The 25973-nt window shown below is 37.2% G+C and overlaps 1 protein-coding gene across 1 annotated transcript in view; it reads left to right on the top strand.

The window, feature by feature from the left end:
* Positions 1-25973, top strand: part of LOC124277261 (glutamate carboxypeptidase 2-like) — a 62440-nt gene that overhangs the window by 667 nt on the left and 35800 nt on the right. The window lies entirely within an intron of this gene.

Here is a 25973-nt window from a genome sequence, read left to right as displayed (position 1 = left end):
ATTTTGTCTCTACTATTTTACATTGCAATTTGTAAACAGCACTTAATAAGATTAAAATTATGATATTCTTAGAACGAGCTAAAAGTCTGAGCCTGTCATTGTCAACATTGTGGCTAGTCTTATCTATGCCGCATTCCGAGTGATTCATCGTGGTATTATTCGAGGGGTTATTACTTTGAACATTAGTTGTCGTAGCAATGGATACGTGAAGATTTGTAATTGCAGATATCACATAGTAAACTGTGGGTTCAAGTTCATCAGGTGTTATTTTAATTTTCTGTACATCGTTTTAATACACAAAATTGGCCACTTCATATCTCAATTTGGAGAAATTAGCAATTCCTTTCAACTTATGCTTACTTTGACAGTAGATAAACATGACCTGACTTGAAACTCAGGTGTATAATCAAAATTCACTTTGTCATATTTAGAGAATCGTTTCTACAGTGTCAGTATTCTTCCAGCCTGTCCGAGCTGTTATAGTTAAAACGTAAAATAACAATTCATTACTGATGTTCAAACAACATGTATTATGCAAACAAAGCCCTAATGTAGCAGGTGTATCACATGACGATACTCACGTATGACTCATCCACACTATAAAAGCTTTTAACTGAATCTTCAACGTTTCATTTCACTGAACCTTTTAACCTCAGTTAAAAATGAAGGTTTTGAGATGAACAGCTACTTGACAGTTCTGAATATGAAAGTGTTTTTATGTGGAGGACAATTCCGCCTTTGATAACAGGAAATGTTATTTTCTAAAGATGATGTTTAATGGAATAAAAATGCATTCAAGGATTACTTCAATTCCCAAATGACACACATTATTAAAAAATAGATTATTTTTGGAAAGGAAAGTTTCTTGAAACCTGAATAATCATTTTACTAGTGACTTGGTATCTTACATGAAGAAGTCTCAAGAGAATTTCAGCTTAATATGTACTTATATAGTTTCTATTTACTTACATGGGATAATATGTACCCAGTTCTCTATGCCGTCACAATTCATTGACCAAAACTGTGTTCATGATCAAACCTATGATTGTGAGTTTAAATCTCAGTTCGCCTGTGACGTATTGCGATTTTTGTCAGCATCATACCAATGCTTATGGGTTTTACCAAAGTGGTTGTGAAATATCTAAGACCTGCAGATGAGGTGGGGTAGCCTAGTGGTTAAAGCGTTCACTCATCAAACTGAAGACCTGGGTTCGGTTCCCACCATGGGCACAATGTTTGAAGCCCATTTCTGGTGTCCCCCAGTGTGATATTGCTGGAATATTGCTGAAAGCGGCATAAAACTAAACTCACTCACTCACTCACTCTAACACCTGCATCACTTCAGACATCTTTTCACATTAAGCTGGCACACCTAAAATGGAATCCCATCTCACTCACTAACTCACTATTTTCTTCTTACCCCTATTTGAAATGCGTTCAACCCCCATGCCGTAGACCCAGGTTCGATTCCCCACATGGGTACAATGTGTGAAGCTCATTTCTGGTGTCGCCTGATGTGATGTTGCTGGAATATTACTGAAAGTGGTGTAAAACTAAACTCACTCACTTATTCAAATGAATAAGGTTTAGTACCTCAAACAAACGTATTATGGTAGCCGAGCTGTATTGCCTCCAGTGATGTATATCTCAGTAATAAGCCAAGCTTAGTGTATGAAGACATCGATCATAGTTTATTAAAGTTGACGTGTCATGTCTGCGTGACGATCGTTCTATTCTGGATGATGTATTATCGGAATGCTGTCTGGCAAAAACAGAAAAATATGTCAACAAGATGGATGTCATATTTTTTTTTATAATGACTTTTTCAAAAGAAACCACTTTCATCTATTCATTTAACAAGTCTCAGTTCTGTGTGAAAATATCCACGGTATTTGATATTGCTTTCAATGTAGTGGTAATATATAATATAAAATTATATGTAATCAAGGTATATAATTAATAAGTAATATATTATTAATCTTTTTTATCTCTTATTGTCATCTTCATCAAGCCATCACATTTGCCATCACTATATGAATATTAATTTGGACGTTTTTCTGATATTTGCTGCCAGTAATTGACCTCTGAACAGGTCACAATGAATCCCTTGAACATTCTTGAATAAGGCTTCAGTTTTATTGTAGTCTCATGGCCATTGTACATAAACTCACCCATTTATTACACACGTGAAGTAAAAAGATCCAACCCTGACCTACCTACTCAATATTTGGATGGTTTGAATAAGAAACAGATTTGTTTGCATTGCTGTAGTTGTAGACCTTCTCAAAGCTAATGTAGTGCTTCAGCTGTTGTAAGTCTGTGTTAAACTAAACATGGGAGAATTATCATCCAAGTGCTATCATTGCCTTGAGACACAGGTCCCTCTGTGAATTAGCAATATTTGAAAATAGGGCTTCGTGAGTAGTGGGCCCATCTAGATTAGTTTCTTAGCCTACATTAATATGTATAACATGTGCCTTGCTTATGTAAGCAGCTACAAACTATTTATTTTCTTAAGCATATGATCTGTTGTGAAGTAAGTATAAAACTAGTTGTGTGTAAGAATTACTGTAAAACCAACTCTCCATTCTGTAAGAAGCTTATCGTGGCGTTGGTAGCTAGCAGCCTCCAAAATGTCATTATTGATAATAACAATAATCCATATATCATATAGTAATAAAACAGTATATATTAGTGTCGCAGAGGCCCAGATAAGCTGCGTATCCGGGTAAAATACGCATAGAAAATTTCCAATTACGCATTGAAAAATAATTGTTGCGTACCAATTACGCATTTAAACTGTTAGATACACAAAAAGTTTAAAACAAATGCGTACGGAATATACTTATAAAAATCGCTTGCGTAATGAAAAAGACATCGATTGCTATCAAGTTGTACTGTTAGTATAGCACAAGTGTTGTACTGTCAGTATAGGATGACTGATTTTTTATGAAATCATTTCCCTTATATTTAAGTTGGTTTTGATTAGGTATGACATAAGGCAGAACATACCTGCTTAGTAAACTTACTCAATGACACAATACTTAAGTGTTGAAAATGACTGAAATACGCACATATTTGAAAGCAGTGGGTAACGGAAAATGAAATACCCACTCAACATTCATAATACCCACTCCCTAAAAATACAGTGGGTACAGTACCCACATGAGCTAAATCTTATCTGGAGCTCTGGTGTCACATGTATGTAAAAAACACAGGTTGGATTGTATCTTTTACACCTAGCCCTCAGGGCTGGACAGACAGCATGAAGTATAAACTTACTATCGGTAGAGTCGATCAATAGATATGTAAATTCATTTGTATTTACGTACATATCTAACATTACATACCTTGATATGTTGATACCTTCATTCATGATGCAGATACCTTACAAACAAGATGAAGAAGTAATCTTTTAAAACAGTTTCCAAACTGTTTATAAGGTATTTACACGGTTTTGTGATGCTTTGGGAACACGTCAGTGATTAGTTCTAATATGCCGAAGAAATCATCATTTTTTTAAGTTTTGTTTTGTAAACAGATTAATTAAGCATAATCCCTGCTGTTTCAGGTTAATATATTCTGAACATGTCTCGTAATGTTCATACCAATATTTCAAAGGCTTTCCAAAATTTGAAAGGTTTACATGTCCAGTGGATCAAATGGTCTCTAACTCTACCTCCTTCATTTTAAATTTTTAAATGTACAATAAATAGTCTGTACAAACAAGAAACATGTTGCAAATGGGTTAAGGAAAACTTTAACCATTTTGTAATGAATATCCTTTATTAATACCCCATAATTAGCATTGTCCTTACGCTGATCTGATGGTGTCACTAACCAGAAAGTGTGTCAAGTGTTTGTCGAACAGTAATTGGATATTGACAAATTACTATAGATTCTTCAGCCCTATTGTTTGTTCAGCGTTTAATTATTAACCAGCCATTGATTATATCATTAATGTCTTTGTCTGGACTATTAATGACATCCGTGAAAGCCTTTTAGTGAAGTGATCTTTTGTTATTGTATAGCTGTTTGTTTTGCGTTATCACGATTTACTGAATGAGCAGTAATTAAGAGAGAACGTAAAAGGGATGACTAATTGACAACCTGATCAGGGAAATAGTTTCGTGCACATATACTACTCACTGGTTTAATGAGATGCGGAGATAGTTGATACTGTAAGAAAACTGAAGAAAACAACAGATGGGAATAATTTATGGAAATATTTTATTCATCATGTCAAGCTAAAATATCAAATACTATTGGCATGAAAACATGTCGCAGCAGTCAGTCACCTTCAGTCCCCAGCTGTATCAGAGCTCCAGATAACTTTTTGGGTCATTGAGTTTTGTACTCGCTTGTGTTCATCTCAATTGGGTATCCTAATATTCCTTTGAGTAACCAATAAATTGTACCCACCTTACTCAACCTCAATTTGGTATTTTGCCATTTTCAATTATTTGTGAAAATGTAATCAGGTTTCAATGTCGGTTTACGTGTGTGTTATGTATATATGATCTGTAATACCAGAAAAGATAAGAAAGACTGCAAGTTGCCAAGTTCATGTACTGAAATAGAACCTCACAATATACCTCAGTTATTCTATCTGTCCTCAGTAACCTCCATCTGTAGCGCGTGGGTCTGCTTACTTCAAATTCTGGTAGGTTTGCTGAATGTTAAAGTACACAAGCTAAGATTTGACATTTTTGTGTGTATGCATGTAAGATCAAAATCACTGAGTATTTACAAAAAGTCAAGCGTACTTGTACGCAACAGACTTAATAGGAATTGAGTTTTCACATAAATATTTGCGTAATTTACGCAGATGTGCAGCTTATCTGTACCTCTGTGTATCATGAATATCTTTATCACATGTTGGCCAGCTGTTGTAATAATGCTGGCAATTACCTCTTGGGGAGTAGCTGCAAGTTTGCTGATCAGCCATGAATCAATAATAACTCACTTTGACTTTTACAATCTGTGTTTGAACGTTTGATATTCTCAACCATATTCAAACTGCTACAGTTATTATCATAAAGGCTTTGCTTTGCACTTATTTTGTATGTCTTCTGAACATTGAAACCAGAAATGATGTAATATGTTTAGCACTTGAAAAGGGGAGCATTTTACACTGAATCTGTTCTCTTGGCATTTTTGGCATTTTTGTGCTGGGAATTATTTACAAATGTGTCAGGATTGAGAAAATAACGGTCTTTGAATATCACTGCATATCTTGAAGCTGTGTATACCCAGTGTATTTTGACAAGACTTAAGACTTGTTGTACCTGTACAATGTGCTGACAACTGCCTGACAGACTGTGCCAAGTATCAAAATATTTAACATACTTGTACAACGGTGAGAGACATGCCAAATATCAACATATTTGAAATGTCCAGACCATGACTATATGTGCATACATGCATACCTAGGATCTCACTTCATTCAGTTGGTTTTAGGGACTTGATACTACTGCTTTCTTTACAACTGTTTTGATATTTGACTTGGAAAACAGCTATCTAGCTGTTCCTGGGTTGGTGTTGTACAGCAGAAATGCATGAAAATTAATTTAAAAAGTAGTTGCAGTTCCAGAAGTTATTTCATCAAAACTCATTTGTTCTTACAAACTGAAAGATCCAGACGTGTAAGAAGAATGACCATTTAAGGGTGAAGATAATTAAAATGTAAATTTCCATCCTTCTTTTTGCAACAAAGATTATTTTTTAGGAAGAGAGTTTCACAGCTCTGATCGTGCTGCTTGTTCGTGTTTTCTTAATGGACCGTTCTCAAACTCACCTTCACCACAAAACAATCCTTGTGTTAGCATAAGCCACTCTCCTAGAGACATCTTCAGGTCGTCAAATATTTTCTAATTACAACAGCAAACACGGACCACTCCGTGAAAGTTAAAGGCTTAATTCTCAAGACCTCATTTTCAGAACAAACTGTGCAAATTGTTTCATCCATCAGCTGAGCTGCTCTCTTTGCCTCGACATACCAGATATGCCCCTTGCTCATCTGAAACCTGTACAAGATATCCGGTTATTCCATCAAGTTTACACATCCTTAGGGTAGACAAATCAGGTCTTATTCTCTTTACTCCAGATCAAACAAAATTAGTCTGTGAGGCGGGATAGTGTTTATCTAACCAGGGACAACACACTTCAGCCCCTTATCTTGATGGCTGAGTGTTTTGTCACAAAAGACACGAGGAATTCCCTAGATTCGATCATGGTTTCATATTGTATTCAAGGCAACAAGTAAACTCTGCTGGGTTTGATATTGTCTGTGTAAATTTGATTTGAATGCCGATGACCGAGGGTCTCTCCTCTGTCTGTTTGTCTCATGAGCAGGGTTTCAAGAACTTGTTATTCAACATAAAAGAGCATGGAAAGAGAAAATGATAGGATTTCAACTTTGGATTAATGTGGGCACCTTCTAAGCTTGCTTGATAGAAAGCTTTAACAGAACTTCATTTCTCAGCATTTTGAAGACATATTTGTCTGATATGCAGGGGCATATTTGATATTACAATTCTATATCTGTTATTCTTTATTAAACAAAGCATGAAATAATTCAAAGGTCATCATACTGCTTATCTCAATACTGAGTTAACATAAAATATTCTTTTTAATAACCTTTTAGTGCATATTTCTGAATTATTCCTGTTAAATTGTGAATAATCTACCTTTTTAAAATTAGATCATATCTCAATGTCTTTAAATATAGACTGTCATGGTGGCCCATTTGTCAACCACATAACAGTATTTAAGGAGTGTTGTCATTGACACTCGAAACCTACCAAGTCAAAGTTTATTCTCGCAAGAGTAACTCTTGCCCCAGTGTATATACTTAGCAATATGGTTAGCAAAGAGTCTGAATGTATAAATAAATAGCTTCATGCGGAGGTCTCTCGCTGCCTGGTGCTTTTGTTGGATCTGACATGAGGCCTACCCACTACACCTGTGTCAGTGTACAGCAGGTAGCTCCTCGTCTGTTTTACATACTGGGTAAAAAATCCCAACAACATTTTTTAGAGAAACAAGCCTGATCCAACAGATCAGCTCTGACTGACTGTTACCCACTACAGTGTTTTACGTGACGCACAAATGTCAGTCGACTTTGCACAAATATATAGAAAATGGAGGCCAAAAAAAATGTGGACACACAATATTATTCATTGTACCCACAACACATCTATGACTTTGCTATGTGTTTGGTTGTTTCATTCAGAGCAGTTACATGCGTCATTTCACCCATCGGTCCAATTGATTAATGATTCATTCCAGACTGTAAAGAAATTATCAAAACATACAGTTCTCTCCACTGTAGCTTTACAGGACACTCGTATTGCCTGCAAGGTCCCTTAAAACTAATACTTGGTGGTCCCATGTTTGTGAATTGAGGTAAAACGCTGACATTATCTAATACTTTCCAATTCAGAATCAACCTATAATCATGTCATGTTTTGGATAAATACAAATCTCTTGCTTGTCTATTATAAACAAACTTGGTAATGTCACATCACCTGAAACAGATATTTGTTTATGGTGGCCTAATGACAGAAACGTAGTGTCTACTGCTTATCTCACAGCGCCACCTGGTGAGCTTTACATACATAGCAGGAATCTTTGAAACATGCTGAAAATGTATGGGACCTGGCCAACAGACATGTGGCTTCGATATTCTGTCAACAAATTCAGTTAAAATTAAGTCTCTTTGGTCCTTATCAAACTGAGCCACATGGCATGTATTGCTACTGAACATTTGGTTTACATTAGGCTAAATTGAATTAGTGGAGAAATTATATCAATAAATCAACTAGATGAAATAATTTTTTTCAGCCTGTTACTGAATGAACAAATAATTTAATTAAGTCATGTAACAGACCAAAACAAAATTGCTTCAAAACTCAATTACAAATCAATAGTTTGAGAGGATACTACAATTTCATGTACTTGTGCACCATTCAATCAATCAATTAATTTTAAAATCATGAATGTCTTGTAATCAGTCCTTTTTAAAATCATTTTGTCAACGGAGATATTAATTCCACGTCATACTACATGTGCTATGAGTTGATGCCATTAAATAATAAGACTGCTCTTTTATAGAGACATAAAATGAAATTTATATTTCTCTGTGAATTTTTTTTTTTCAGGTGTTAATAATGATAATGAAAATCAGTATGGTATTTCCATGAAGTGAAGCATTGTATTTTAAAATGTCATGAAAGCTGTACCACTTTAAGTTAGTCATATTGGGAACAGGCTGCCTTTGACTGTATTTAGAGTGAGAGCTTACCAATCAGCCATTCACAACAACCCAGGTAGGCGATATGCGACAGTGGAATAGGTGCAGAATTTCTGCAAACTGAGGTGGACTTAACTGCTGATAAATGTAACCTAGTTGTGTTATGTCATGGTTTAATCAGCTGTACAATTCCTGCCATGGTTTAATCAGCAGTAACTAACAATTCATGCTTTGTTCAAATGTATCAAACAATTCATGATTCAGCCAGCTGTACAAAACCTGTCATGGTTTAATCAGCTGTACAGTAAATGTCATGGTTTAATCAGCTGTACAGTACATGTCATGGTTTAATCAGCTGTACAGTACATGTCATGGTTTAATCACCTGTACAGTAAATGTCATGGTTTAATCAGCCGAACAACACCAGTTATCGTTTAAACTGTTAACATGGTTAAGATTTAATACAAATCTGAAATAGTTACTCAAGTTTGAATGTGCAATAAATAAGTTCAAATAATTCAGAGTAATATAATCACAGCACATGGTAGGATGTAACCATGGCAACATCTGTATTACCATGGCATGATTTGAATGTATATCATGTCAAAGGTCTGCCACATGGCTTTGTTTGTTTAAATCGACTGAACACAAGCTGTCACTGTCAATCACATCCATTACTCCAAAAGTGTGTGAATTTCAAGACGGAAAGAAAGGCTTCCAGCAGCTGATAGTCAGTGGTCAAAAGTGTCAAAAGTTCAGGTGTCACTTTCAAATAACAACACATTTATTGTCCAAGACCACCCGTGTGTGAAAAAAACACTAAAATTTCCGATTTTTAATGAGAGTGTGTCAACAGGTGCTAAAATGCTCAAGGATTTCCTGAAATCGTGTTTATTTGTTTCGGGTGTCATCGTACAGTTTATTTGGTATTGGGTTGTTTTCATTCACTCCAGTTTGTGTCATTTATGTTCTCCTGTCAGTTTTATGTTGCTTTTAACAGTTGGTTATGAACTGATAGCAAGTTTACATGCCTCAAAGTTATAGCTCATAGCGTCTGTACTTCCTGTTTATGGACTTGAGAGGCCAATTTTGAAGATATGTCTGAAACAAATACAACAATATCAACTTTTAACATATTTAATAGTTCTAAGAATATAATGCAGAGGTTCTATAACTTTAATACAATGGTTTTCTGATGTTAATGCAGTGGTTCTATGACAAAATGCAGTGGTTCTATGAATATAGTGCAGTGGCCCTTTGACTTTAGTAAAATGGTTCTGTGGCATTTATGGTTTTTTGATTATCCAGGGTATGTATCAAAACCTAATTTTTTTTCAGTAATCAAACCTGTGAACAGGTTCTTAGTTTCCAAGCACTTGTTTATGTCAAAAGGGAAATGATTGAACTCTGAAATGTTAAATAATAAGGGCTGATCTCATATCAAAATCATCAACCCCCAACCATTAAAACGCAAATCCCTTTATCGATGGTCTGACAGGATGTTCAAATCCTAAATAAAACAAGTTAAAATTTTTTTATTGAGTTTGATGGAGATTATCTTGGCCTGCTAAGATTGTTGGCCCCGTGTACGTGGCAAATGTCAACAAAACATTTCACATTTTCCTTTCATGTCATTAGTCAAAACAGATGTGATGGCTTGTGCAAGGTGACTTGTATTTCACTGATAACAGTTCTGATACACAGGACCGCCTCCGTGGTGTAGTGGTTAGAGCGTCCGCCTGGAGAGTGGAAGGTCGCGGGTTCGATCCCCGACCACGTCATACCAAAAGACGTTAAAATATGGTACTTGTTGGTCCCTGCTTGGTGCTCGGCTTTAATGGGTACAACAAGGACTGGTCGGCTCGGGAGTCAGTATAATGTGTCTGAGTGAGGTATTCATGCTTCACTGCGGCATGGTATCTCAGTGGGCGAGCACTATAAAACCAGCTTAAGTCTGGGCTAGTACAAGCAGCCGCACATACACACACATGCACGTTGTCATATGAACGAAATATTCTCAAGCACGGAAGAGTAATTTACACATTACTTCAGTGAATATAATGCCATAATGTTACATATATTTGAAATAAAGAAAATATTAAGTTTGATAAATCAAATTTGGAAAAAAGGAATGTTTGATTAAGAAAAAAGTCTTTGACAAGGTTTGTGGCCTAGGAAACACAGAAAATTATAATTTCGGTTTCTTGCCAAATCATGTCCTGCCCAATGAGTGTGAGCTGATCTTAATTAAATTTGACGAAGGAGCAGGAAGTAGCCCTGAAGTGTTGCTGTAAAGAATGACAAAGTTGTTATCAATAAAAGTTTTGTCTTCTTGACTTTCAGTAGAACCTCTCACATTGTGCTTAGTTTATGGGTTGTGTAACATGAAGGACAAGTGCAGACGTGTTGCAGGACTGGACAGGACAGGTCATAAATAACTTCAAATTTAACTTCATGGCCATTACACAGCTGGACCTACTTTGCACTGGTCGGCTATCTTCATTATCTGAAGGTCATCTCGCAGAGGTCACTCTGTGGTGTGCTTTAAGCATGTCATAGTTTCATTGCAGTTGATATTACGTGATTGCGTTCCATTGATTGTAGAGATTAAAGTTATATTTGTGTTTGCATGGAGATATTGGTTTCAGAGTATCATTTGTGGTCGTGTGTAGGATTCACCTGTATGTTTGATTGGACATTGTATATATGGCGTATGTTATCAACAAAGGCCTTTTAGTGTTTATTAGTTTACAAATTGTTTGGCTTCAACTTCAGTGCATGTGGTCAAAAATAACAATTTTGAAAAACTAAAATAGTACTGCTAATGAATGAAAAACAAATACATTGGTAAGACATATGGAAGTATTATTACAAAACAATGCCCAAATAAAATTGAATGTTTTTTGTTAGATTGAAGATACTAACATATCTTATTCACAATTTGTTACGCAGACAAGATAAACTCTTGTGAATTTTTCATTTCACTTTATTATTGAACTTGGGTATCCAAAATATGTGTTGTGAAATGCACTTTTTAAATAATTTCCAGTCTTTTTCTCCCAGTCTTGTAAAGCAAGTAAAAAGATCAATAAATATCTATAAAAAATACAGAAACACACAGAGTGATTGTGCTTATATATTAAAACCTTAGACTGCAAGATGATTTGAGGTAGTGTGCCAACGATAAAATCAAATGATTAGTTCATTACAAACTTATTGCCCTACTAGTATCACATCTCAGATCTGATATTTCAAATTATGACCGTGTTGACATGGGTTACTGAAGTTGTATAATCCATTATCGGTACTTGTTTGTTCATTTGCAAAGTGCTCTTATTGTCAATATTCAATGCAATACTTCAAAGCCATTCTTTTTTGTCAACATCAAGGGAAGTTTAAAAGGCATGGGGCCCAAATTATAGAGCATCCTGAAACAAGATTCTATTAAACAAATAGCAATATTGCACCAGGGGCCTCGTCCTTTGATGTAAGTGCTGAAGATTTTCAAATCATAAACTGTGAGATTTTTCCTTTGGATTATGTTATGCACTAATTAAACTTCCCACAGATCAAGATTACAATGTAATACACAATCAAGCATTTGATTTTTGTCTCTGTTTTTATTTGTTGATTCCAATAATTTCAGTATTGCTAGTTGTAAGAAACTAGTACATTGACACTGCATGTGTGAAGAAGTATTTGAATTCAGATTTTAAAATGGCTGTCATTCTCCCTGATTCAGTCAAACAAGAAGGGATTTGTTGTAATATATTTCTTGACTTTCTTCTGACGATTAATCATGATAAATCAAACTCCAGTATTCATATTGCTTCGGACATCATGGCTGCACATCACAAAATCTGACACGTAATCGGTGCACTTTTCGTTAGCCACGCCATCAAGTCTTATCAAAACTGTCAGCTTAAATCATTGATCAATTTCAATGCTAATGCACAAAATGATGTTTTTACACAGATCAGTTGCAAAGCTTATTTGTCGAATCTTTGATGCGTTAAATCTGTTGGTTATTAACGTGACTAATCGTTTTGAGGGGTATGGATTTTCTGATGAGGTAATTTAGTTGTGCTGTTGATCGAACATATCCTGCAGTGTTACTTGCTGTTGCTTGAGGGTTCTTAAGGCGATTAGGGTCAATTAGTTTTGTGCCTCAAGGTCGTTTTTTGTGGTTGATAATGATATTAACCCATATGATAAGTGGTAGATGGTACAGTCATATTGTGTTGTATTGGATAATGTTGTTCAACATTGTTTTCAAGTGTATAGATGATACTACATGGTCGATGTATAGTCCCATGTCTTCAGGATAAGTCGGGGCCGTGGGGTAGCCTAATGGTTAAAGCGTTGGCTCGTCACGCCGAAGACACGGGTTCGAATCCCCACATGGGTACAATGTGTGAAGCTCATTTCTGGTGTCCCCCGCCGTGATGTTGCTGGAATATTGCTAAAAGCGGCGTAAAACCAAACTCAGTCAGTCAGTCAGTCAGGATAAGTCCGTGAAAAATTTGAAATTCGTGTTGATATTAGCATCAGGCTCTCTGGGCGTCACTGGTGAGTGAGTGAGTTTATTTTTACGCCGCTTTTAGCAATATTCCAGCAATATCACGGCGGGGACACCAGAAATGGGCTTCACACATTGTACCCATGTGGGGAATCGAACCCGGGTCTTCAGTGTGACGAGCGAGCATTTTAACCACTAGGCTACCCCACCACCCCTTGTATTATACTGACAACAAGTCCAAAATAGAAAAAGAAGCTTTAATGTTTATTTTGGGGGGGATCATTACGTTGAATGCAACGTTAAAATACCTATGATTATATTTTTCAAAGTCCAAATTTGGAATAAATTTATTTGTTTTCCCAATTTGCCTTCCAATCCAAGAACAATTGCATCTGTAAGATGTTTTAGCTTGCATAGACATTTCATACCCAATGTTCAGGGGAGGTGGGGTAGCCCAGTGGTTAAAGTGTGTGCAGTCACACCAAAGACCTGGGTTCAATTCCCAACATGGATACAAGGCGTCAAGCTGTTATCTTTTGTCCCCTGCCATGATATATCCGTAAGGTTGACATTGTTCGAGTACCATCAGACATATATTGAGGGTAAGTATTACCTATATAATATAATGGTACCTGCCAACTATATGTTATAAGGGTAACTATCATTATGAAAGCTCTACCCAAAGGCATGCTGATATATAATAAACTTTGAACACTGTTGGTGAGATATTATTAACCCTGTGAGGAGCTTTCACATGATTCGAATGTATGTATACGCTGTGTATACAATGTTCTTGTATACGGAGTGTTTACAGTAGAGTACCAGCAGACAGGCAATAACGCCCAGCTGACGGAACACTAGCCACAATATGCAGCCAGATATTTACTATCCATGGTATATTGTTAATGTAAGGTACCACGCAAAGTAGGCTGATCCGGTAAGAAGCTTAACAATGAGAGAGGTATTAGTACCTGATATTTACAGACTGTGTCGAACGGTGGCTAGTCTGAGTAAGGTAATATATAGATGGCAGATACACAGAACGTGTACAAGGGCTTAACGTCCTGCTTGATTTATGACTTTTACATTTTCCTGTACATGGATACATTTAAGAATTGACTTCTACTTCTTGTGTTATGTGGATTTTTTTCAAACTGTGGGCAAAAGTTTTTATTTCTGTAACACGGTAAAGGTGAAAAATTATTAATGTCAGTTCATATAATTAATTAAGCTAACTATGATAAATTCACAGACTAATTATTTTATCATTAACACAAATAACTAGGTATAAATATAAATTTGGACTTCCTAGTGTTCTGTCAACTTGAAGGTTGAGCTCTCAGTTTCAGATAATGGTAAAATGTGTGAAGCCATTGCCTGGTGTCCCCCAGTATTGCTGGAATATTGCTCAGACGAGCATAAATAAGTTCCTCATTTTCCCTTAAAATATACAACTTATCCCATTACTTGCTTTACCTGTTTGAAAAGAACTGTCTGACCTGAGTGTGTTGAGAGTGCATGGGTCGTTATGATGGATAACACCCTACTGAGACAAGGCACATATTACATTCTAGTGGTATACCAACATGTATTGTAGGACAAGAAAATCTACAAAGGTCAAGGACTTTGTCATGTTCAGATCTTACCGATGAAAACTTGTTGCCTCAAAAATTTAGGTTACCTGTCATAACAAGTTATCGTTATTTCTCAGATTTAGCAGATTCTGTTTTCCTAAAAGTGTCTGTTTCATATACCACTCAAAAATGAAGTTAAAGAACACCCATTCTACCATGGCTTCAGTAAACACTGGATTGTGATTGGTTAATTAAAGTCATTCAGAGGTATATGGTCACGTCATATACTTCTGATTTTCCAACACAGTATGTATCTTTTTTAAATCTTAGTAACGCATTTATGGTAGAATGGAGATAAACATCCTTATCTCCTGAATATCCTTTCAAATAATGTTGTAAATCTGCCATGGCCACTTTGAGTAGTATATTCAATATATGCTATGAAAATGCCAGTGTGAATTTGGAAGGCAATGAACTTTCTGCTTGAAGGATCAATATATTATTTTGTGAATAAAACTAAGGTATTTTCTGTGCTGCTGTGTGTAGACATTTCTCTCAAAGAGAGAGCCCTAATTTTATGTCCTCAAATATAACCATAAACAGTTTTATGTTTCCTTCATACCCTTGCAGACAGATGTAAAAGTTAGTTGACTGTCATATAGTATCTTTCATTGGTTACTTGGAACGCCCATTGTTGAAACCCAGGTTGGAGAATGTTTTCGGACGTGCTTCATTAACTCACTTTGATGTACTTCCACTGGGAGGAGACAATTTGTTGACATGCTATTGTCCTTCCTTCAAAGGGTAGACTGCAGTAGGTTCCTTTGAACTTGACCCCAGCCCTGATAGAAGGGCTGTCACCAAAGGGCCTGTACCTAACGTTCAGCATTCGAAGGAGCTATGCACATATGGTTGTGGGCATTTCAAGTAGTTTGGGTATTTCAGCTGATCTGTAAATTGAGCTGATGTAGAAATGAGTTCCTGTTTCAGTGTTGAAATCAGGTTTGTGAACTGTTCTGATAACTTATTGTGTTAGCACAGGGAAAGAAACCTTTCAAAATGTCCCGCTTGACAACAGCACCAGTGAGTGGACAATAACTAGTGGTCAAGTCTGTACTTCACTGGTCCAAAATAAAATTTGTAGCTTTACTTAACTATCAATACAAAATTCACTGGCCACCAGGACCACTGCAAACTTATCATTTAGTGGTCCTGATGAATTTTTTACTAGCCAGGGGCCACAGGACCATCGTAATTTCGCACACTGTTGTCACTGTTCAGTTTCCTCTGATTGTGTTCATGAATATTTTCATTTTGTTGCTATAGTAGGTTGAAAATGTGATAAAAGGTTGAGGAACTATTCTGATTGCATATTAATTTAATGCTCTTTGTACAGTTTCCTTTGATTTTGTTCGTGAATATTTGTATGTAAGTGTAACATTCTGTAAGTCATTAATCTCGATTGTTATACGGTACTCTCATAATGGTTCTTGGTATGAATACAAATAAATTATAGAATGAATATTCAGACCTTGAATTCCTGCATCTTGCTATTCACTACATTTACCATTAGACTTCCATCGACCTTTTGATTTTAATATATCTTTGTAGGTGCATGGATTTCTTGTTTCCCCAGATCAGGTTAGTAGGTCCCCAGAAAAAGTATTCAGATGTTTTGAAAAACAAATGATCAAGTAAGTAAGAAAACATAAATAGTAAAAGTAGGGGGGGAAGATTTTCGAATACATTTCAACAAGTTCTTATTGATAGTATTCTAAATGATGCAGAGGCAGTGGTGTAGCCTAGTGGATAAAGTGTCTGCTCGTCACGCCAAAGACCCGGGTTCAATTCCCCACATGGGCACAATGTGTGAAGCCCATTTCTGGAGTTCCCCGCCATGATATTGCTCGAATATTGCTAAAAGCAGCGTAAAACCATACTCACTCACTCTCTCTAAATGATAGCTCAATATTAGGGGTGGGCGATAATACCCGTTAATCGGTATATTGCAATTCGAACTTCACGATACGATATATTGCGGTACACTTTTCGCGAACCGGTTCACCCGATACGATCGGAAATTTCGTGATGTAGTCAAAAGTTCTAATAACATTTGTATTTCCTTTATATTATACATTAATAGTTTTGAGAATGTTTATTGGTCATATAATTAATAGCTATTTGCACATTTGCGTGACTTTTAAACCGTATAAATAAGAAAAAGTAGATTGGTACCGGCACTCGTTGAAAGATAAACAAACCAAAATGGCGGACGCTTTTTCTCGAGTTCCAAACTTTAGAGTGAAGTTTTTAATTTGGAAACATTTTCAATTGATCTCTTGTACAATCACATCTGAGTCCTTACAGTGGCCAGTGGCCACAATATATTGCAATATGCCAACACATATCACAATATATCGCAATACGAAAATATTGGCAATACCCAACTCTACTTAATATTGATAGTAGTTTAGTTGTCTTATTTCTGGTTTATGGAACCCCTATTTTTTTATTCCTATTTTTTCACCATCAAATTTTGAGTGTTGGTGTAGTCGTAAACCATATTTGACAAAGGTTTGCCTTTATTTGGAGTGAGTGAGTGAGTATGGTTTTACGCCGCTTTTAGCTATATTCCAGCAATATCATGGCGGGGAACACCAGAAATGGGCTTCACACATTGCACCCATGTGGGGAATCGAACCCGGGTCTTCAGCGTGTCGAGCGGACGCTTTAACCATTAGGCTACCCCAACGCCCCTCCTTTATTTGGAACAAATGATGTTGCTAACACTTGTTGCACTGGTTGTGGGTCAGTTGCATAGTGGCTTATAAGATTCATGTACCGTCACACTCTGAATATCAACAAAGCCACATCACTTCACCACAGACTCAAGTGTCGCTCAGAACTACTTAGAATAAAAGATTGCTTTCTGTTTGTCAACACATACCCTCAATACACCATCACAGAGATCAAGTGACGATCAGGCACAACACTGACCCACTTGTGTAATGATGTTGTAGAGGTGTATGTTTTCTGCTTTGTTGTCAGGACAATAGTATCTTGGACCATATCAACTTCCTTTGTATGCTTGGGGCTTTGTTCAGCTGACATAAGAGATTTAGGGCTTAGCAAAGAGTCATATATTTCACAATGGATTTACAAACATAAAGTGATGACTTTTTAATGATGCTTTTCTTTTTAATCCACAATTACCTTTGATGTGAAGGTCAAATGAGGGATAATTTGATGGGCTTGTGTGTACATTGTCAGATGCCTTGGGGCTAGACTTATAATGTTTTCCTGGCAACTGATGTTGTAATGAGATGTCATTGTAAAGACATTTTGAGATTTATTTGTGGTGCAGGATTACGTGAGAATGTCTTCAATAACAGAAAAGCACAAATGTATGGCCACATTTGGTGAGCATTTGGTTTTCTGACATCCAGTAGAGAACCTTCTGTTTGGCAGGCAATGTAGGCAATCTGGTCCATGGTTAATGGAGCATTGATATGTGACACCAGCCACTTAAGAGTTGAATTGCTGGAACTTCATTTACCCAGCATCTTGTTCAGTATAGTGGATCACTATAAAGTCCATGGAAACCTACTTAGGCCTGATAGCAGCTCTCTGGTTGGATAACACTGGATAACAGGATATATGGTGGATGTAGGATCACTTGATATCCTTTTAATGTTCGTGAGACCCTGCCGTGGTATGTTAGGCTGTATGTACATCGCCAAACTGACTTGAATCAATTGATATCTTTCTTGGTGAACATACCAACATGCAATATTATAGTTGGTGAATATTTCCAGAGGCAAGATCATAGTAGGTGAATATTTCCGGAGGCAAGATTATAGTTGGTGAATATTCCAGGAGACATTACTTAGGCTATTGCAGATGAACATTCCAACATGCCAGATTATTGCAGGTGAATATTCCTGGAGGCAAGTTAGTGCATGTGAATATTCCCAGAGGCAAGAATAGTGTATGTGAATATTCCCAGAGGCAAGAATAGTGTATGTGAATATTCCAAGAGGCAAGAATAGTGTATGTGAATATTCCAAGAGGCAAGTTAGTGCATGTGAATATTTCAAGAGGCAAGAATAGTGTATGTGAATATTCCAAGAGGCAAGAATAGTGTATGTGAATATTCCCAGAGGCAAGAATAGTGTATGTGAATATTCCCAGAGGCAAGAATAGTGTATGTGAATATTCCCAGAGGCAAGAATAGTGTATGTAAATATTCCCAGAGGCAAGAATAGTGTATGTGAATATTCCAAGAGGCAAGAATAGTGTATGTGAATATTCCAAGAGGCAATCGTGTATGTGAATAAGAATAAGAAGAAATGACGATGGGGCATCTAATTTTCAGTTAACACTGTTTTGTGGTTTATCCTGTGCTCATTATTTTTGCTGTCCGAAGAACCAGCCACAGAGGTAGTCAGGCTCCATACGTTGGTTGACTGTCATGGTGACCTGCTTGTCTGGAACTTTGATCCAACCTAAGTCTCTTGATGGTCTTCTCCTGACTTCATTATTTTAGGCTTTCTACGAACACTACAGAATTAAAAAACATAACCCACTTTCATTATTTCAATTATGTTTAAGTATATCAGTGAGGTTTTGGGTCTTTATACAACATGTCATCACTCACTTTCTCAGAACATTTGGAAATAGATGTTTGTCATTTCAGGAAATTGATCATCTATATTTATTAATGTCAGACATCTTGTAAACTCTTGGCCTTTGCAGAAGACATCATTGAAACTAAATCAATTTTTTGTTTTTGTATTTAGTTGTAACCTTAACTTGTGTAGACAGTGTCTGTATATAGATATATTGCCAGTACATGTTGTCATGGTAACAGTAGTAGTTATTAATCTAAAAGATTATTTATTGTAACATATTCAACATCATCTGCAATGAAGTGGTGCATTGTTATTCGCAATGACCGTCACTCGAGCCTTTAAGAACATCAGTCTTTATCCCACAAGGTGTCGATAACAGACAGATTGTTTGTGATATATTTCATCTATTGTTCATGTACATATCAGTGTTATACACTGACTGGGTATAATGATGTATATTTCACAAAGAAAACAGATGGTGTGTGACATGATCTTGTCTATTGCTAAAGCACATATCCCAAGATCAATAGTATCTCAGACAGCTCTTTAGATGTAATGAACATTGCCACCTTCAAGTCATGATGAAAGGAAAAGTTTTAGACGATGTTTATCACAGAAGCAGCCACCTTCGAGGGATTTAAAACATATTTTCATGTTTTACAGTCTCACAACCAGCATTTGTCATGTATTTAGATCGCAGGTCAGGGATTAAATTCCTCTCAGCAGGTTATTTCTATCTTCTCATCAGCAGCAAATGTCAGTAAAATGTTCCAGAATTACTGTTTCCCAAGCCATTCCTTTATAGCTATGATTAATGTTTGTCTTTGATGATGGGACTTGTCCTTCACATATACCAGAACCAGGAGATAGGAAAAGACTTTAATACATCATTCAACATCAGAGCGTTAAATTCAAACTAATATCCTTCACATATTCATAGGACCAGTATACAGAAATATATAATGCGTAGTTTAACATTAGTACATTAAATGCAAATTGATATTCAAAGTTAAAATCGTTTCTCACATGCTGATTTTATGAAAATTAGAACTTTTACAGCTAAGTCCAAAATGTCAAATAATCATTCCCAATTTGTTGTGCAAGGGACTCATAGTTAGGTATTCCAGGTTCCCTGAAGTTTATTGTTAATTTTAGAGTAGGTTATATTTGTGATTGAGTGTGGAATCAGATATATAGCCACCATGCATGAATTTTAGTGTGTGAGTGAGTGAGTTTAGTTTTACGCCGCTTTTAGCAATATTCCAGCAATATCATGGCGGGGGACACCAGAAATGGGCTTCACATATTGTACCCATGTGGGGAATCGAACCTGGGTCTTCAGCGTGATGAACGAACGCTTTAACCACTACGCTACCCCACCGCCCTGCATGAATTTTAAATATATGCTTTGAGAAAAAAAGTTTTTATGCCTTAGTGCACCTGTCAAAGGCACTTAGTTCAGAATCCTAGATGTATTCCTTGTGTTACATATATTCTATAGATGATAGGTTGTGTTTTGTTAATTGAGCAGAAACATTTTCTGTATGTTCAGCATGCAGTGTTGGAAGGTCACCTCAAGCCTATCGAGAGGGTTTAACTGAAGCTGTACTATAAACATGCAAGATAGCTTATTTCCTTCTGGAGTAGCTAATGTATCTTGTTCAGAAATATACTTTTCATATTTGACGTGTGACACAACTACTGCTTGTATATGGATTTTTGTTTTGCTTAGGTACGGACGTATTTTCTGCAATGTTGTCTATTGACAGCGCATGCATACTTTGTACTATGACTTCTCTACAGGTGTCTTGTGTAAGATTCAGAGAATTTTCAAGAAAACTTGTACAGTGCTTGCCAATTTCGATTGCATAAGGCCTTTCTATTTTTTGTACTTTTTGTGTTTGTCCTCATCTTTCTTCTCAAACTGTTCGAATAAAACTTTGCTGTATCATGAAAATATAATCCTTATTTTATTTTTCAACAAATGAGGCTGTTTGATGTTAGCTCCTGTTGATCGAAAATTTTGACCTGAATCTAAGTTTATATGTCACCCTCTCTTGCTTGTCAAATTACATAATGCTATTTCCTCTTGAGAACAAGTTCATTTCCCTATCAGCACACCTGGTCAATTTCCTCATGCTCAATACGCTTTGAAAACCACAAAATCAGCGTTTCAAATCCTGCCATGGTACATTACACTCAGGAGCGCCTCTGACACAAATGCCCTCCCACGTTTCACACCTTCTGACCGAGGGAACACCATTCAATCTTTCATAATTACATGGCATGTTGATCCCAGTCAGTCATCCTTTATTGGGCAAGATGAGTCAAAGTTCATCGAGAGACTGGCTCTGCCCTGAAGCAGCGTCTGCCTCAAGGCATCTTTCACGTCTGCTTCTGGGCAGGTTTCTTCCTGAGTGTTCTTTGATTGAGGCTTGACGTCTGCTTGTGTGGACCTCAGGGCCCTAACAGGTGGTCTTTAATCATTGTGGTCAAGGGCTGTGTCCGGTTTTAGGGGGTGGTATTGTCCAACTTAAGGGGTCAGTGTAATGGAGGTGGTGGACTATCAAGTTGTGACACTTGGTGATTTACAGGAACAATTGTGTTGGGGTATTGTGGAAAGTGGCCATTTTGGATGTCAGGGTGTAGATTGGATAATGAGACTTTCAATTTGTTGAAGCAAGAGAAAGAATATCTGAAGACACTGTATTTATCCATGAATATTTATCATTAATTGTTGAAATGTTGTCAAAAGAGGATTCTTTCGAAATGGAACAACTGAGTACATGCCTTTGTCTGAGTGGGGTATTCAAATGAAACTGGCATGGTAACTAAGTGGACTAGCACCATAAAACCAGCCCATGTCAGGTCTAGCAGAAGCAGCCACACACCCATACTCTCATGTACATGAAGATGTTTATATAAATGCCATATTCTTTCCAGCATACCACCTCACCTCAACACACCTCATCTCCAAGTAGATTTCGTACACCTACTTGATGGGATAATCCTGCCACTGCAGAACTGCATGTGACCTATTGCTTGGAGATTATGCCATACAAATTGTATTCAGTATTGCATGGAGCTGAACAATCTTATGTTTGTTCATGAAGAATGAATGTTCATACTGGTGGTCAATCGGCTTATAATATACACTTTATATAATTGTGAATTTTTTAAAAGCAATTTGCCAAATGAATATACTTAACCTGGTGTCTCAGGGATGGAAATAACCCATTGCCCGACGTCCGAGTCCAGTGTTTTTTTCTGTCGGGCAAGCAAATTTGCATGTCATGCTGTACCAGTGTCCAGTTGACTTTCCAATGTTAATTATGCTGTTTATTTAAGAAATCAACAAGAAAATAGGCCGGTATAGTGGAAAAATTATCAGGGCAAGTGATTTTACATGTGCCACTGTACCGGAGTACACTATCAATTTTAAAGTTATTTCCACCCCTGTGTCTAAGTGAGTGAGTTTAGTTTTAACCTAAGCACATTTGTATCTTATGCAAATATTCACCTCTATAAAAAAATTCAACATTTTTTCAAAAAACAAGTTCTAGTGGGTACTGATCAGCCCCCAGCGGAGAAGTCATGTAAGTTCTTGCTAGATTCACATGTGGGGTAGCCTCTGTATGTATCGAGACAGGAAGATACACCAGCACACCTGTTGGATGACAGAATTTGTTTCCATTGCCGTGATCAAGTACAGGACAAATGTTGTCTTATAGCTTTCAGCCTTTTGTTTGCTGAGATTTTTTTTCATCTTTCTACTAAATAGGAGGACTTACAACTAAATTCTTTGTAGGTAAAGGTGAGATGAGGTTGAAAGGGAGGGGGAAATATGTTTAAGGACTATTTCATATGTTGCCGACCTCCCAATAATTCTTTTTCATGCCACCAACATCTCTATCATCCAACCCTACCAACTTCAATGGCAGATAAATTAGTGATGCTATTTGATTGTGATGTCAAGGCCATAACAGTCAACAAAGCTTTGTGGAGCATGTTTATTGCGGTGATATCACCATGGAGAGATTGTTGGTCTCACCTAGGCGATATCTCCTGTGGAGGCTGGTTTTGGATGCTTTATTCTGGTAGCAAATGAAACATGTTACTTAATATATAAGAAGGGGCAGTGGGGTAGCCTAGCGTTAAAGCGTTCGCTTGTCACGCCAAAGACCCGTGTTTGGCTCCCCACATTGGTACAGTGTGTGAAGCCCATTTCTGGTGTCCCCCGCCGTGATATTGCTGGAATATTGCTAAAAGCGGCATAAAACTAAACTCAATCAATAATGTAACACAAGAACGCAAGTTCTACAGGAGTAATCTTGAATCTGCTTGATATGAGTACTGTACTGGAATATGTATATATATGTTGGAAATTAATTCTGATTAACAGTAATTGCACAGGAATACACATTTGAGGGGCAGTCACATTCATGTCCATCATCTCATCCTCAATATCTTCTCCCCCCAACCCCTTTCTCCATCAATAATCTTTTCTTATGACATTTTTATCAGAATGTCAAAATTTAATGTATTCACAGGTCAAAGGGCATACACAATGATGATCAAGGCAAAGGTCATCAAATATTATGTATGGGTCACAGGCCAGGCGTAACCATTTTGCTTGAGGCCATATTTTGGCAGACAAAGAATTTGTTCACATGAGATAAAAAACTGCTATCTCGTTTAATCTCTATCCTTTGATTGCCGGTATGCCTCCAGGGAAATGTTTGTGTATATAAGCTAATTGAAGATAGTCAGATGGGTTTTTGTTAAAGATATTCAGTGGGGCATATCTCTAACAATGTTGATCCATGAGAACATTAAACTCTTTGATGGATTGTTATTACCAGATAAGAACTTTTGATGATATTTTTGTTGCCAAATTGATAGGATTAAGCAGTGGGGATTTAATTAGGATTTAAACCGGGTTGCCCTTGGCAGGCAAATTGGGAAAACATTGTTTCAAATTTGAGGTACTATTAAATTTCTATTTTATCATTTTGAATTTCAGAGGTATTTTAGTTTTGTATTTCAGTTTTACATTCTATGAATTATTTTCAAATTATCCATTACAGCCTTTTCCTGTTTATTGGTCCTGTTGTCAATAAGATACAAGTCATGCTATGACATTCTAAAAAATGAAAAACCACTCGGCGCCAGACTGTCTAAATGAACTCATACCAGGTAGAGTTGCAGAGATAAGTAATTATAATCTTATCAAGTGAATTAATCATCATCTGAATATCCCAATTATACATTTCAAGAGTCAGGAAAGTAATAAGCAGAGTTAATGAAGAATTGATAACTATTTTGCAGAAAATTAATATACTGTCGAAGATCTTTGTGTCGAAGTAAAAGCTTGGTCCCTGTATATTCTGTATTTAATAATTTTCAAGTTGTGTTAAACCTGTGATAACTTAAGTATTACTGGTACATAGGTGCTTTCAACCTCCACAGTGACTGTATACGGAACTGTGCTTGTAAACATTCACTTACTATCTTTTCACTTACTAACTTTCGCTTCATACTATTCCCGAGACCATTTACCGGTGTACTGTCATTGTACAATTCATATACATATTTTCGGTTGATAGGAACATATGAGCGTATTCATCATACTTACAAGCATTCTACCTGACAGATGCAGGTCAGGATCGGCCCTATTGATCCCTGGTTTATCTTTATTGCTTTATTGGAGAAGGTGTGAGAGGTGTAGTGGAGCAATGGAGTGTCGACAGCCTTGTATTTCACTGTATTGACAGCCTGGGAACACAGGCGCTATAAACATGTCAGGGTGGAACTGACTCATGCCCAGGACATGGGGACACTGCCTGGTGACTGGGACATGAGGGGACACTGCCTGGTGACTGGGACATAGGGGGACACTGCCTGGTGACTGGGACATGGGGGGACACTGCCTGGTGATTGGGACCATGGGTGGACACTGCCTGGTGATTGGGACATAGGGGACACTGCCTGGTGACTGGGACATGGGTGGACACTGCCTGGTGACTGGGACATGGGGGACACTGCCTGGTGACTGGGACATGGGGGACACTGCCTGGTGACTGGGACATGGGGGGACACTGCCTGGTGACTGGGACATGGGGGACACTGCCTGGTGACTGGGACATAGGGGGACACTGCCTGGTGACTGGGACATAGGGGACACTGCCTGGTGACTGGGACATAGGGGGACACTGCCTGGTGACTGGGACATGGGGGGACACTGCCTGGTGACTGGGACATAGGGGACGCATGTTCAGTTTCGGTACAACATGTATAATAGAATCCAACTTTCAAATTCACACTAATCCTCAAGCTTGAGTTGGGCCGGAAATATTTCTCAATCTCAATACGTCCTGATGGGCAAGGACTTTGTGTTGTACTTGCCTGCATTCTTTTCACATACGTTTTAAATAAGATGGTTGCGTTTCCAGTTGTTGCTATCATTTACTTCTTATAAATTCTGTGATCAATGTTTTGTCAGCTCTTTTAATTTATTGTTCATATTGTGCCAACTGATGTTTATTCATTATTTGTTCATCTCCCCACCATCTAAGATTAAAATTTTCATAAGTCAGCAATTTCTTTCACAAATTCATTAACTTTTGCTTTGACACTACAGGATCAGTAGCCACCATGTAGTGGTGATCAGTAGTTTAGCCACCATCTAGCTGGAATATTGTCCTGCAGCATGTAGTGGTGATCAGTAGTTTAGCCACCATCTAGCTGGAATATTGTCCTGCAGCATGTAGTGGTGATCAGTAGTTTAGCCACCATGTAGCTGGAATATTGTCCTGCAGCATGTAGTGGTGATCAGTAGTTTAGCCACCATGTAGCTGGAATATTGTCCTGCAGCATGTAGTGGTGATCAGTAGTTTAGCCACCATGTAGCTGGAATATTGTCCTGCAGCATGTAGTGGTGATCAGTAGTTTAGCCACCATGTAGCTGGAATATTGTCCTGCAGCATGTAGTGGTG

The sequence above is a fragment of the Haliotis rubra genome, unplaced genomic scaffold (assembly GCF_003918875.1).
Source record: "Haliotis rubra isolate DU_JTF1 unplaced genomic scaffold, ASM391887v1 Scf22, whole genome shotgun sequence".
Taxonomy (NCBI): domain Eukaryota; kingdom Metazoa; phylum Mollusca; class Gastropoda; order Lepetellida; family Haliotidae; genus Haliotis; species Haliotis rubra.
Note: the sequence above shows the minus strand (reverse complement) of the source record. Positions and strands in the feature narration are given on the sequence as shown.